This window comes from Sinohyriopsis cumingii, chromosome 1 (assembly GCF_028554795.1).
Source record: "Sinohyriopsis cumingii isolate HCF-2022 chromosome 1, ASM2855479v2, whole genome shotgun sequence".
Taxonomy (NCBI): Eukaryota; Metazoa; Mollusca; class Bivalvia; order Unionida; family Unionidae; genus Sinohyriopsis; species Sinohyriopsis cumingii.
Genome location: NC_142961.1, coordinates 104,465,526 through 104,479,012, shown reverse-complemented (window position 1 = coordinate 104,479,012; position 13,487 = coordinate 104,465,526).

The following is a 13,487-nucleotide window of genomic DNA, read 5'->3' as shown; positions in this document are numbered from 1 at the left end:
TTTACGGACTTGCATGCCTAAAGAGCGTGCGTGAAGGAAAACATCCTTCCATTTCAATTCTAACTAAAACATGATCCAGAGGGATAGAGAGAGGTGAAAGAGCACAATTTCATAAAGTGTGAGTAAAAACAAAACACGCCATCCTTATTATACAATGTCAAGACCAAGAGACACTTACGTTTTCTTTCTGGTCTATTCTCTTTTAGAAGGTAGTATGAAATTTCACATCAAGGCCAACGCATCGGCTCACATTGTCAATTTTTCCATTTCCATGTCTTTACTGGCACAAGTTCTTCATCATCTTCAATTTCTTCTTCTTCTTCTTCTGAATCCCTCTTCTCTGTTTCGTCTTGTGTTTTGTTTCTTCTCTTTTCTCGTAGGGCACTCTGAATTCCAGTGTCCTTTCCCCTGACAACGATATTAGGTATCTTGACTTTTGTCTCTCTTTCTTAGACGAAGCAGGTATTTTGGAGACAAATACCCATTTACCTTTGCAGATATAGCAAACTTCATTAGCACACACTTTCGTATGACTCTCATCAAATCAACGACCAAAAGAGTAAGTTTTGTTGCCACTTTCGCCTGTGAATTATGCTTTCGTATGACTTTTAGCAAATATTTGACCAGCAGGTCGATCTGTGCTGACTCTTCCATCTTCGTGATCGTTTGAGAGCGGAATGAATACTCTGACGCTAAGACACTCTCCTTATATACAGGGACCTGCTGCGTATGAAACCTAGTCAAATGTAATTTTGCAATAAGATGAAACGATTTCATTGAGGAAGCAAAAGGCAATGATGTACCGTATCGCCTCACACAAAACCTGAAGTGTTAGCTCAGATCCGTGTCAGCAATTTCGAAGACGACATAACTGAGCTTTCATCAATGTTCTCCAATTATGCCACAAAACCACGAGTCCTGATTCACGCCAAAAGAAATTTCGTTCGGTCCATAAAAATTAGAAGAAGAAAAGAGAAGAAGAAGCAGACCTTATCCTGTGAGAAAGCCGGTCGTCAGAGGAGGTCGCCATCTTATAACCTAAGCGACCGCCATAGCTTCAAGTTCCAAAAAAAAAATATTCAGGGCTACCCCATACTCTCGAAAAGAAATAACATTCCATTGCCTATGATATGTTAGTCAGTTAGAAGAAAAAATACAGAAGTGAGTCTATCAGCACATGATTTTTTTATCTTGGTTAGAAAGTGCGACTCTAAGTCCTTCGTTTCCGTCGCTTATCAAAATTTTAAAAATGGTAATGTTCTGTAAAAAAAGTGAGTGAGTGTTTCTTTTAGGTTTGTGCGGTTTTTTTTTTTGTTGGTGATAATATAGATAATGTAAGTTCGGGTACAACGAAATTAAAAGAATTAGGCCCAGAACTCGGTGTGGAGGGAAGAAATATACGCAACAGTAGCGGGAGCAAGAAATGCAGACCTAACCAGTTATCACTCCACCCACCTCGAGAACACAAATAACATCTAGTCAACATCCGACTATACCTAACAAACAACCTGCCCCGGAAAGAGTGGTGGTAAAACAAAGGGCCAATTATGTTAGACAAACGGTATGACAAACTCAAATGTAATTATCGGAGGCACTACGTTCTTTTCTGGGGCCCCGAGTGGCCGAGTGGTCTAAAGCGCTCTCCGTTACGGATCACTGTCATCTCACCTTTGTCTGCATGGGTTCGAGTCTCGGATTCGGCTAATGTGGGTATGTGAGAAAGCTTGCCAGTAGCTTCTCGTGGGTCGGTGGTTCTTTCCGGGTTTTTCCAGGGTTCTTCCTCCACCATTAATACTGGCCGCCATGTATAGCCTATCGCGTGCTGAAAAATGGCGTTAAACCCTACAACAACAACAACGTTCTTTTCTCACTCCGATACTACAGGCAATCTCAGCTGAAAGAACAACCACAACAACAATAACAGCGACAGACACCATAACAGCGGATTTGAAACTATCTACCTCAACTAAAGAATTAGTATATGAACCAGAAGAGGAAATTGAGGCGATTGAGGAGGAGGAGGAGGGGGACGCTGACACTCGTTGAGAAGTACACCGAAATGGGACTAGATCAAGCATTGTATGACGTCAACAAAGCAGGGTAGTTTATTAGAGCCATACAATACGTTGCCTACAAATCTCTAGACACCTTTAAACCAAGACCTTCTCAATGGGGATTAGGGTCAGAGTTCTTCCCCAATTCTACAGACAAACCTACACTGGATACCCCCTCAGTCAACTGGTAGAAGCCGCTGCTTACATTGCCGCCCATCATGGCTACGCATTTCCTGATATCAAGAATCATGAGACTAGGAGTGCGGGAAAGAACGTGAAAGCAAAAGAGAGACGTGTTACCTTCTAACAGAAAAAAACAGCCTCTTTTAGGGCTCCAAAAGATTGCTTTTTATTAACTAGGGAACCATATTTGGCTTGGTATCCCTCCTTGACTAAACTATTCTCGAAACAAACTTGACCCATTGGAACACCGCAACAAACTTAACTTTTTAAACCTAACAGTGACCAAACTGGTATATGCCGCTTAGACATAATAATTTAAATAAGATCAGTATGGCTATTTTTATGTACACTAAGTACTAATATTAGATAGATATGTTAGGAAGTAGGAAATTTAACAGAATCGTTAGATTTGAACTAATTGCACAAGTGGTTAACACATTATTGGTACTTTTTACTGTCCATTAGCAAAAACGGGACTTGATTTGAAATAAGTACGGGCTAGCGTTTTGTTGAGTACTTAACACCCATGGCTGTCTTGCTGAGCACCTTTTTCCTCCTTTACCACGCTCGGACAGAAAAATGAGTGTGTGGTGAGACTATTCCCACTCATGTTTAAAGCCTTTCAGTCAGGTTGTTAAGGATTAGTTAGTCCTACACCTGAGTGGCTAAATTTAAAAGTAGTCTGTGAGTACATAAAAGCATGGGGGATGAGGCTCTCTTTCCTTCCCCAGGAGTAATTAAAAATCACGCGGTGCGTTATTAAACCAGTGATATATGCTCCATTAGAGCGAAAATCACTTTAATTCAAGTAAGCAAGCAAGCAAGTTCGGGTACCGTCTCTAGCACTCTTGATGACACCAACTGTATGGGTTATTTTCTTTCTTGCAAGCCCCTATGTTCCACTTCTGTTTGTGATAATAACTTGTGATACTTCACATTTTCTAAAGTGGAAATCTTTACAAGCCGTACAAAATACAAAACTTATATGACTTTGGCTTTTGACACTTGCACAGACTCTTCACTTTATAAGTGTCACGAGAAAATTGTATATCCAATTTTTACCATTTTCAAAAACACGCACACACTTGCAGCTTGACCAGAAATATGTACATCTTGTTTTGTGGATAAGTCACAGACAAGTCCAAGTCCATAGGTGGTTATGAACGTTAGGAATATCCCCTCATTTTTTCAGAAATATCAAAGCTTGCGTGTGCATTTTCCCTTTTCCACTCTATATTAGTGCTTAGATTTGTTCCAAAAAAGAAAAAAGAAACGAAACAATTTATAAGAAAAAACAACTGAATTTTGAATTCAGGTTTCTCTCTGTTTATAATTTTTTTTCAAGTTGATGGTGCATGACAGAGTACATTCGCCTACCTTTCCAAAGTGAGAGCCATTTCTTCACATGTCACTGCCTTTGTTAAATTCGGTTTCACTGGTTAGTTATCGTTAATCTTTAATTTTTTGATGCATTTCTTTTTGATAGAAGATTTAAGGCTTTCTAGTGTTGTAACGGTATTTATGTTGTTTAGTCTGTTGATGAAATTATCTATAGCAAAGTGCTTAAGATTTTTTCAGGTTTTTTATTATTTCAAGCCCTACAAAAGGAGACCAAGTTTGTCTTCAAAGAGGATTGAAGCTCTAAATTACACGGGCGGGAAGGAAAACATCGTTATGTTCATTCTAATCATGCTTGCCGTATCTCTTTGTGTTTTAGAGGTCATATTTCTTCTTAAGTAAATACACGCATCAATAGACAGACAGATTGGGTCATCATCCTTAAGTTTCACTGTACTTTCGGTTCTTTACTTCATACAAACTCCAAATTTATTAGTTTGAAAAAAAAGATAACATGCCCCTCAATACTGTAACACATCTGTTCTGACTCTACCGATGTGAGTGTGAGTGTTTATGTTAAAATGTTTAAGTGAGATATAAAAAAATGGTCAGCTTGAAAACGCGAACCAATACTGTGACGCTCAGTATTTTGATGTGGTAAGAAGAAATGGTACAACACAGACAAAGAGGGCTTGTAAGTTCACATTTCAGTCTGTCTGTACTGTAATGGTAACAACGCAAGAACATAGGGATTATTATGCCACACAGTCCTAGAACAAAACAATGCATCACCCGTTGTAAGCCATTTCATTGGCTATACTTATTTTCTTACCGCGTTCACTTCGAATTGACTTGAGTAGCTATTCAGACAGTGACGAGAATGGCCATGCTTTACTGGGTCTATCATATAGGCGATTTATATAAAAAATATTTTTAAAAATTAAACTAATGCACGAACAATCGTACCAATGGCGATCCCATGGAAATTGTGTCCGTCTTATTGCAAAATACATCAACATTTAATTTAACCGTGCAGATCGCTAGAACAAACCTCTGATCATATACATTTTGAAAAGTGTTGTGTGACACGGATTGCCATTGTCGCTTGGTATCTGCTTTCTTGTTCGAAAAGAGATCGTTTCGTCTTGACTATAAAAGTTGTACGCACTACTTGAACTCATACATTTACGTTGTAGGTGTAAGCCGTCGTTCTCAGTTTTCTGGAAGTTCGTTTTTGCGTTTCACAGATGTGATACTAATTTTTATGGACCGAACGAAATTTCTTTTGGCGTGAATCAGGACTCGTGGTTTTGTGGCATAATTGGAGAACATTGATGAAAGCTCAGTTATGTCGTCTTCGAAATTGCTGACACGGATCTGAGCTAACACTTCAGGTTTTGTGTGAGGCGATACGGTACATCATTGCCTTTTGCTTCCTCAATGAAATCGTTTCATCTTATTGCAAAATTACATTTGACTAGGTTTCATACGCAGCAGGTCCCTGTATATAAGGAGAGTGTCTTAGCGTCAGAGTATTCATTCCGCTCTCAAACGATCACGAAGATGGAAGAGTCAGCACAGATCGACCTGCTGGTCAAATATTTGCTAAAAGTCATACGAAAGCATAATTCACAGGCGAAAGTGGCAACAAAACTTACTCTTTTGGTCGTTGATTTGATGAGAGTCATACGAAAGTGTGTGCTAATGAAGTTTGCTATATCTGCAAAGGTAAATGGGTATTTGTCTCCAAAATACCTGCTTCGTCTAAGAAAGAGAGACAAAAGTCAAGATACCTAATATCGTTGTCAGGGGAAAGGACACTGGAATTCAGAGTGCCCTACGAGAAAAGAGAAGAAACAAAACACAAGACGAAACAGAGAAGAGGGATTCAGAAGAAGAAGAAGAAGAAATTGAAGATGATGAAGAACTTGTGCCAGTAAAGACATGGAAATGGAAAAATTGACAATGTGAGCCGATGCGTTGGCCTTGATGTGAAATTTCATACTACCTTCTAAAAGAGAATAGACCAGAAAGAAAACGTAAGTGTCTCTTGGTCTTGACATTGTATAATAAGGATGGCGTGTTTTGTTTTTACTCACACTTTATGAAATTGTGCTCTTTCACCTCTCTCTATCCCTCTGGATCATGTTTTAGTTAGAATTGAAATGGAAGGATGTTTTCCTTCACGCACGCTCTTTAGGCATGCAAGTCCGTAAACAATAGTCAGTCTATTCATCCATCATTTTTGTGTCTTGATGTTTCCTAAAGCACACACTGATGCCATAACATAACGGGTTAAATGGGTTTTGTAGTGTTGGGAGTGGGGGGTGGGGTGGGGTGTAGGTGTTTGGCAGAGTTGGTCATTGCAGGTGAGGGCTTAGGTGCTTTGAAAAAACTTTTTCTTCTTCACTCTTTGTTGATGGAATATAATGGGTTATTTTCTTCACTCTCTGTTGATAGTATATGTAAAGGGTTATTTCTTCACTCCGTGTGGATAGTGTATAATGGTTTTATTCTTCTTCCCTCTGTGGTGCGCGCGCGCGCGCGTGTGTGTGTGTGTGTGTGTGTGTGTGTGTGTTAGCGTACGTTGTGTAGATCGTATATTTGGTTGTTTTTTTTCTTCCTCCCGAGTGTGGATAGTATATTTGGGGTTTGTTTTTTCCTCTTCCCTCTGTGTGTGTGTGTGTGTGTGTGTGTGTGTGTGTGTGTGTGTGTGTGTGTGTGTGTGTGTGAGTGTGTCTGCGCGCGTATGTTGTGTGTGTGTGTGTGTATTGGTCTCTGTTTGTCCCTATTAAACTCACTTTATCCCTATCAGATACACTCTACCAACCTACCTACAGTAGCGCGTATTCAGGTCAGCCACTTGCAACACTGTTGCCATTTATCCCCTAGTGTTCAGTACAGTGACGTCACTGACGCTGGAAATTTTGAGACTATGAATATCGACTTGGGGATTTCCACATTTTGTAGCTATACATATATACTAGAATTCATAAACAGGAACGTCACTCAAGCTGAGGCTATAAAAAGATAGTGGGATTTTCCAAAGGAAAAACCAACAAGTTGGAGCTACAAATAGATAGTGGGATTTCATAGGAATTTCAGCTGATTATAGATACATAGGTATTTATCCACGATCGTCACAGAAGTTGATATTGTAAGTAGTTACTAATTTTATCCATTTTAGTCTAAACCATTGTAACTTAATTTTCGGGGATATGTTTATTTTCCTTTAAATTCTGGGACAATTTCGTCATTTTAACGTTACTTTTAGTCACATCCATTTTGTCGTTGAGCATTTCCTTGATTATAGCTATTTATAGCATCATTACAATTATGCAAATTTTTGAACACCCCAGCAAGATTTCAGGTCTTGCTAATGCTTTATATATAAATCCCACGCTTGTACTAGTTATGTATGTCTCTGTCTCTGTTGTGTTTGACCCTCTACCATCATTGTCCCTAGACAATCCCACCATGTTCAATTCCCCTTGACGCTATACAGACCCACCATGTTCAATTTCCATATGTTCAATTCCCCTTGTCCCTAGATAGACCCACACTTTATTCCCCCATGTTCAATTCCCCTTGAGGCTAGAGTGGCCCAGGGTTTTTCTCCATGTTCAATTCCCCTTGAGGCTAGAGTAGCCCAAGACTATTTCCCATGTTAAATTCCCCTTGAGGCTAGAGTGGCCCACGATTTTTCTCCATGTTAATTTTCCATTGAGGCTAGAGTGGCCCAGGGGTCTCTGTAATGATAATTCCCATTGAGGCTAGGGTGGCCCCATTCACTACTTACACCACGTATTCAATATATGCCCAAAATATCAACCCGCTAGGAAAATATTTATCAAAAACCAAAAGAGATTGGATCACCACACACATACCCAGAGTTACTTATGGACTCTAGTAAAAATAAACAATCAGCATATAAAAATATAAATAAATTCATAGACTCAGCAGGACTTAGGAACAAAATATAATTACTATCCCCCACAAAACCAAAAGACCCAGTTACTAGCTAAATAAATTTAGAAGCCCCTACATAAAAACCCATAACATATTATTCAATTTTATAAAAATATTAATAAATAATTCACTTACGATGCACCTATAAAAAAACTAAGGAAACCGCAAAATCGGATGTCATAGATGTCCTTAAGGAACCGAGAAATCAGCTAGGACTCCGGTCCTAGATGTCCTTAACGAACCGTGTAATCGGCTAGGACTCCGGCCTCTTGCTAAATAAAGTATAAATAACATTCAATCTCTAAAAACATTAATAAATAAATAACTTAAAGAAGCAATATCTTAAAACTTATAAATAACATAACGTAGGAAGCACACCCTAAACACCTCGACTAGTAATACCATAATAACCTTGAAAATCTTTCTTCATACATGATTTCTACTAACAACCTATATAAACAGCGTAGAACACCCCCCCCCTTTAGAACATTTTGAAGAAGAAAAAAACAAAAAGAAAAAAACAACGCACGAATCACCAGGCAATTGCAACAAGAAACCAGCGATGTGAAGCAACCAGGACCGTTCCCGAGCTCTCCTTCCCACTAATGACAGCCAGCTATTCAACTGTAAGGGACCTTTATGGACCGACATATTGAGGCCAAACTATCTGGGTTTCTTGAACCCATAAAAGCCTGGGGGAGGTGGCACCATTCCCTTCCCCAGGAACAACGAGCAGGCTGCGGTGCAGTCAGAAAAAAAAATGGTACATGCACAATTGTGCGCACGCCAGTATAATTAAACTCAACAACAACAACAATGTAACGAATCGAAACAGAATTTGTACGTAAATAATTGTATACATCATTAGGTACAGAAATGTGTTCGTCTTAAGTAATGTCAGGCCACTATCGGCTATTATGTTTGGTGGTACTGTGGCGCGTTATTAATGTCGAGTAAGGTTTCTATTGTTGATTTGTTATAAAGGTCCTTTTCTCTAAACATTTCATACTAATTACAGTAAATGTGCCAATTATGGAATAAATAATAGCGGCAGAAATAAAATAGATCTTTTATTTTATTCTATTGTTACACTATAAACAATATCGCAAGAATTTCTTGTATATATTTGGAAACAATATAACTATTTGTTTTAAAAGACAAAGCCAAAAGGGCCTTTTTCCAAAATTATCTCTGATGGGGATCGTTTTGATTATGTTGTAAGCTGTGTATTGTACGAGTCATATCTACGAAGCATACAAGACAAGCATTTATCTATGCCACAGTATTACGCTGGCCAGGTTTTCTTTTGTGTGAATATTTTTTGAACTAAACAGAAAACAATGGACTGCGTTTAAAAGACAACATGTGCCTGTAGGTTTGTAATCAGCAGTTGTTATTTGAGAGCCACTTTCCGGACAAGATTGTTAAACTGAAGATCAATCACTGTTAGCTTTCCAGGGGCAACGAGCATGTGTGCGTGTGTGTGATTTGGATTTTTAACATAGCTTTAACAATTTTCTTGGAAATATCGCTACGATGTCTGTAGTGTGGCAGTTTATAGTGATGTTTAGCACGGGAGCATCATGCCGCAGACATGTAGCATCATGTCCCACCCAGTCACATTATCCTGACACCAGGCCGACCAGTCCTCACACTAACCACTTAATGCTGAGCGTCAAGCAAGGCAGCTGTTAGTACAAATTTTAATAGTCTTAGGTATGACGAGGCGGACGCTCTATCCACCTAGGCCACTGAAGCGGTCGATGCGTGGATGCATCTTTATGAGTATTAGGCCATAAAGAGCGGCAAAAGCGAAGAATGATATCGTGGACAAGAAAAATTGCAGCTGAAACAAAAGTCTACATATTGCAGTCACGCTTTCGGCTGCAAACATGATCTCTTGGGTTTAACGATGCCCACCTCTTCGCAACTCATTATGTACGGTGGACGCCGGAATCGCCCCACTTTACCTGGACATTGCGCTTGGCCGAGAGTTCACAACGGCCATAAACTCCAGGCCAGAGCTATTTTAGCGTTCCTCTCCATCTAATATTTACTTATTATTTTGGAAGCTCCAACTTATCAATGCAAAATTACATCTGCTTGACACTCGCACACTGGTGGGGTAAGGGGTTGACTATGTACCTCGTGATACGAACGAGCTTTGCGATAGAATGATGGGCATACGAGAAAGGGCGGGGGAGCATAGAACAGAAGTGAATGCCTGCAACACGATTAGCGAATTTCCGCAACGATGATTGGGATAAGGGCGGGACTTTGTCACATTTTGCGGCATATGATACTACATTTAAAGCTCCCCATCGCTTCGTTAGTGATGCTGTCAACAGTAAATGTTTTATAAGGACATGTAAACCCCATATTCCACTACTGCGGAGATACCGACAACAAACATTCAGCTCATGTAATTGACGCTCAGGCGATGGTGTACAAAGTCAGAACGCTTGGACTCATCGTCAAGTTCGCCGTCCGTTTTGGAGGATTTATTTGCTTTCTGAGTAAACATTAGATAGTACTCGCTTTCGGCTTCACTAACGTCTTGATAAGATACTGCAGGAAGATGATGGCCAGCTGTTTGTTAAGGTGAGCGAGGCGCTCTCTGCGTTTGTGTTGATACTGAATATACGCAGCTTGGAGCTGTGTACAGTTTTATTGTGGCAGATGTGTTCTTCGCCAGTCCCTTTTTAGATCTGTGCAAGTGAAGAGGTACTTTAAATCGAATGGAATTAAGAAAAGCACTCCTCCGACTTATGTTCAAAGGGAGGGTGTTGTGACAGAAACTGCCTTTGAGTCAATGAAATCGAGATACTCGAGGTTAGCCGGTCTCAGTCTTTACAAACGTTTTGGTAAGCATCGCATATCAGACCTCAAGAACGTTAAACACGACACTGTGGTACAGTCAATTTCCGAGGTCTTTGGTGTGGGATGATGTTGATGTTTATATAGCTGTAATCAAGCAAAGGATAAGCGTTATTCCATATTAAATTGATCCGGGTGATGTTGCTTGTCGCTCGTTACTCTTGTTTGTGTACAGCCCGTGTACTTTCGCCCAGCTGTATGAAGTATGTATTAACGAGAACTACGACGCCCAAGAGAGCACCATGCGATATTTCCCGTTTTTTCTTTTCTTGGCACCCAGCCTGGTACTCCTGTGTGCGTGCCAGCATTCTTTTTCTTGTTGCTGTTTCAGCTGGGTTGAAAATTACGGGGTTAACCTTAATGGCTCTGGTCACGTAACGTGGTTCTTGCACGCTGATTTTTTTTTATGAGACTTGAAAGCGCTTAGGCTAGTTAAATACTAGTTTTGCACTGTTCGTTGTCAGTTTATGTCACACACACACACACACACACACACACACACACATATATAGTAGGGACCCCAGGTAACAGTGGTCGAAAACGTACGCCTTTACGATCACTACCGTCTCACCTTTTCTCAGTAGTTCTGTGTGGGATATTGGGGTCAAACGGGGTATTAATATTAACCTTCTATTTTATGTTGTATTTATGACCCTTAGGGGTCAAAGGGGAATTAACATGGGAATGAAACTTTGGGGTCGAATGACACATTAACATTGGGGAGACACTTGGAGGTCAAAAGTGTTTATAGGTTCAAATGTGACACTTGGATGTTAAATAGGAATTAACATCGGAATTGGCAATCATACGGGAATTAACATTGAGGCTTCTATTTTATGTAGTATTTGGAACTTGGGGGTGAAACGGAAATTAACATTGAGAGGTACTTGGAGGTCTAACATTAATGCAAGGTGACACTTTTGGGGTCAAAAGTGTTGATAGGGTCAAATGGGTTTATGGCGTCAACGGGGAAGGGTAATGGTAAAGGTTTTTAAAGTTTGAGTTGAAGACATAGACATAAACAAATACTTACACAAAACTTAGGGACAAAAAAATATGGCAATAGTGGAATAGTATTCTTTCTAGAGATCTGAGAGGCCTTGAAAAGGGCCCTTGGGTTTTGTTAACCAAAGTAAGTTAACATCCGTCGCATCTCAATGGTCTTCTTCTGTTCCTCGAACTTCGTCTTACAGGGGGGCCTTACAGCAAGACCGTCTTTAGACAACCCTGTATCTTCGTGATGAAGAGTGCACCAAAGTCATGTGAACTTGATCCAATTCCAACATCACTGCTGCTCGAGTGCTTAGATCCAGTATTGCCTTCTCTAACTGATGTTATTAATACTTCTCTCTCATCCGGGGAATTCCCATCATTTTTCAAAACTGCCATTGTAAAGCCTCTGCTGAAGAAACCAACAGTAGACCATTCATATAAAAAAATCTTAGAAAATATTTTTCTATCCTAGCTTGTATCTCATCTAAATTCAAACAGTTTTTTTAGCAATATACAATCTGCATATCGCCCTTGCCACAGTACTGAAACTACTCTTCTGAAAGTTGTTAACGACATTCTCTCTGCGTTTGATAGCGGAAAGATTACAGTCCTCACCCTCCTTGATTTGTCTGCAGCATTTGACACAATATACCATGATATATTACTTCAACGTCTCCAGCATTGTATTTGGCATTCATGATACAGCCTGACTGTGGTTCAAGTCCTACTTGGTCAACAGGATACAATTTGCATCTGCAAATGGAATACACTCTAGCCCAGTTGATATATGTTGGGGTGTTCCACAGGGGTCTGTTCTTGGACCTGTTCTCGTCATTCTATAGACTCAGTCGCTCTCAAGTGTCTTATATCATCATTCAGTGTCTCACCAATTGTACGCTGATGACACCCAAATATACAAATCAAGCCACCCAACTGAAGTTGATGCTACCATCCAAGGTGTAGAGAGGTGCATTTCTGATGTGAAATCATGGATGACATGGAACAAGCTGCAGATGAATGATGATAAAACGGAAGCCATTCTGATCACAAAACAAAGACTTTCTCATTCACATCCTTTACCTCAAACAATAAATATCAGCAGCACCAACATTAAATTCACACAATCAGTACGAAATCTAGGTGTTACTCTGGACAGTAATCTCACATTGCACCAACATGTCATGAACATATGCAAGGCTGCATGTCTTGAGCTGAGACGCATCAGCTCAATTCGCAAATATCTTTCAGTTGATGCCACTAAAACACTTGTGTATTCATTAGTACTTTCAAGACTGGACTATTGTAACTCAATTCTGTTTGGTTCATCTCAATATCTGCTCCAGAAACTTCAAAAAGTTCAAAACACAGCTGCTAGGATCATACTTAGAGTACCACGATCAGAGCACACCTCCCCGCTGCTCTGTACCCTACACTGGCTGTCCATTTGATCCAGAATCAAATACAAAATTTGTTCTCTGTGCTACGTTTCACTGTCGGACTCTAGTCCAACATACCTATCGGACCTGACCCATATGTACACACCAGCCAGATACTTACACTCCTCTTCTGACAATCGTATACTCATTATTCCCACTTTTAAAACAAAGTCATATGGACAGCGTTCTTTTGCATACCAGGGCCCAGCAACGTGGAATGAATTGCACACTGAACTTAGACACGAAGACACAGTAATCACATTCAGGAGGGCTCTCAAAACGCACTTATTTCGACTGCAAGAGCAAACTTAAAGACCTAATAATGTTTCCTACCTTAAATATTCTCAGCATGTTTTTTTTAAAAATGTTTTTCTAATTTCATGGCGTTTGTTTTTTTAATCATATCATTATATGTTTTTTATCTTATAGGTGTTGTCTAATGTTGTAAAGCGCTTAGAGCTTCTAAAAATTAGGCGCTATACAAAGTCCTCATTATTATTATTATTATTATTATTATTATTATCATCTCCACATATATCCTTGAATTCCACAATAGCTGTGTCAGTCATGTTGATGATGGGTCACGATGATTTCACATACGTCAGATAGTCCAGGTTGAACAGCATTCGCGAAATCA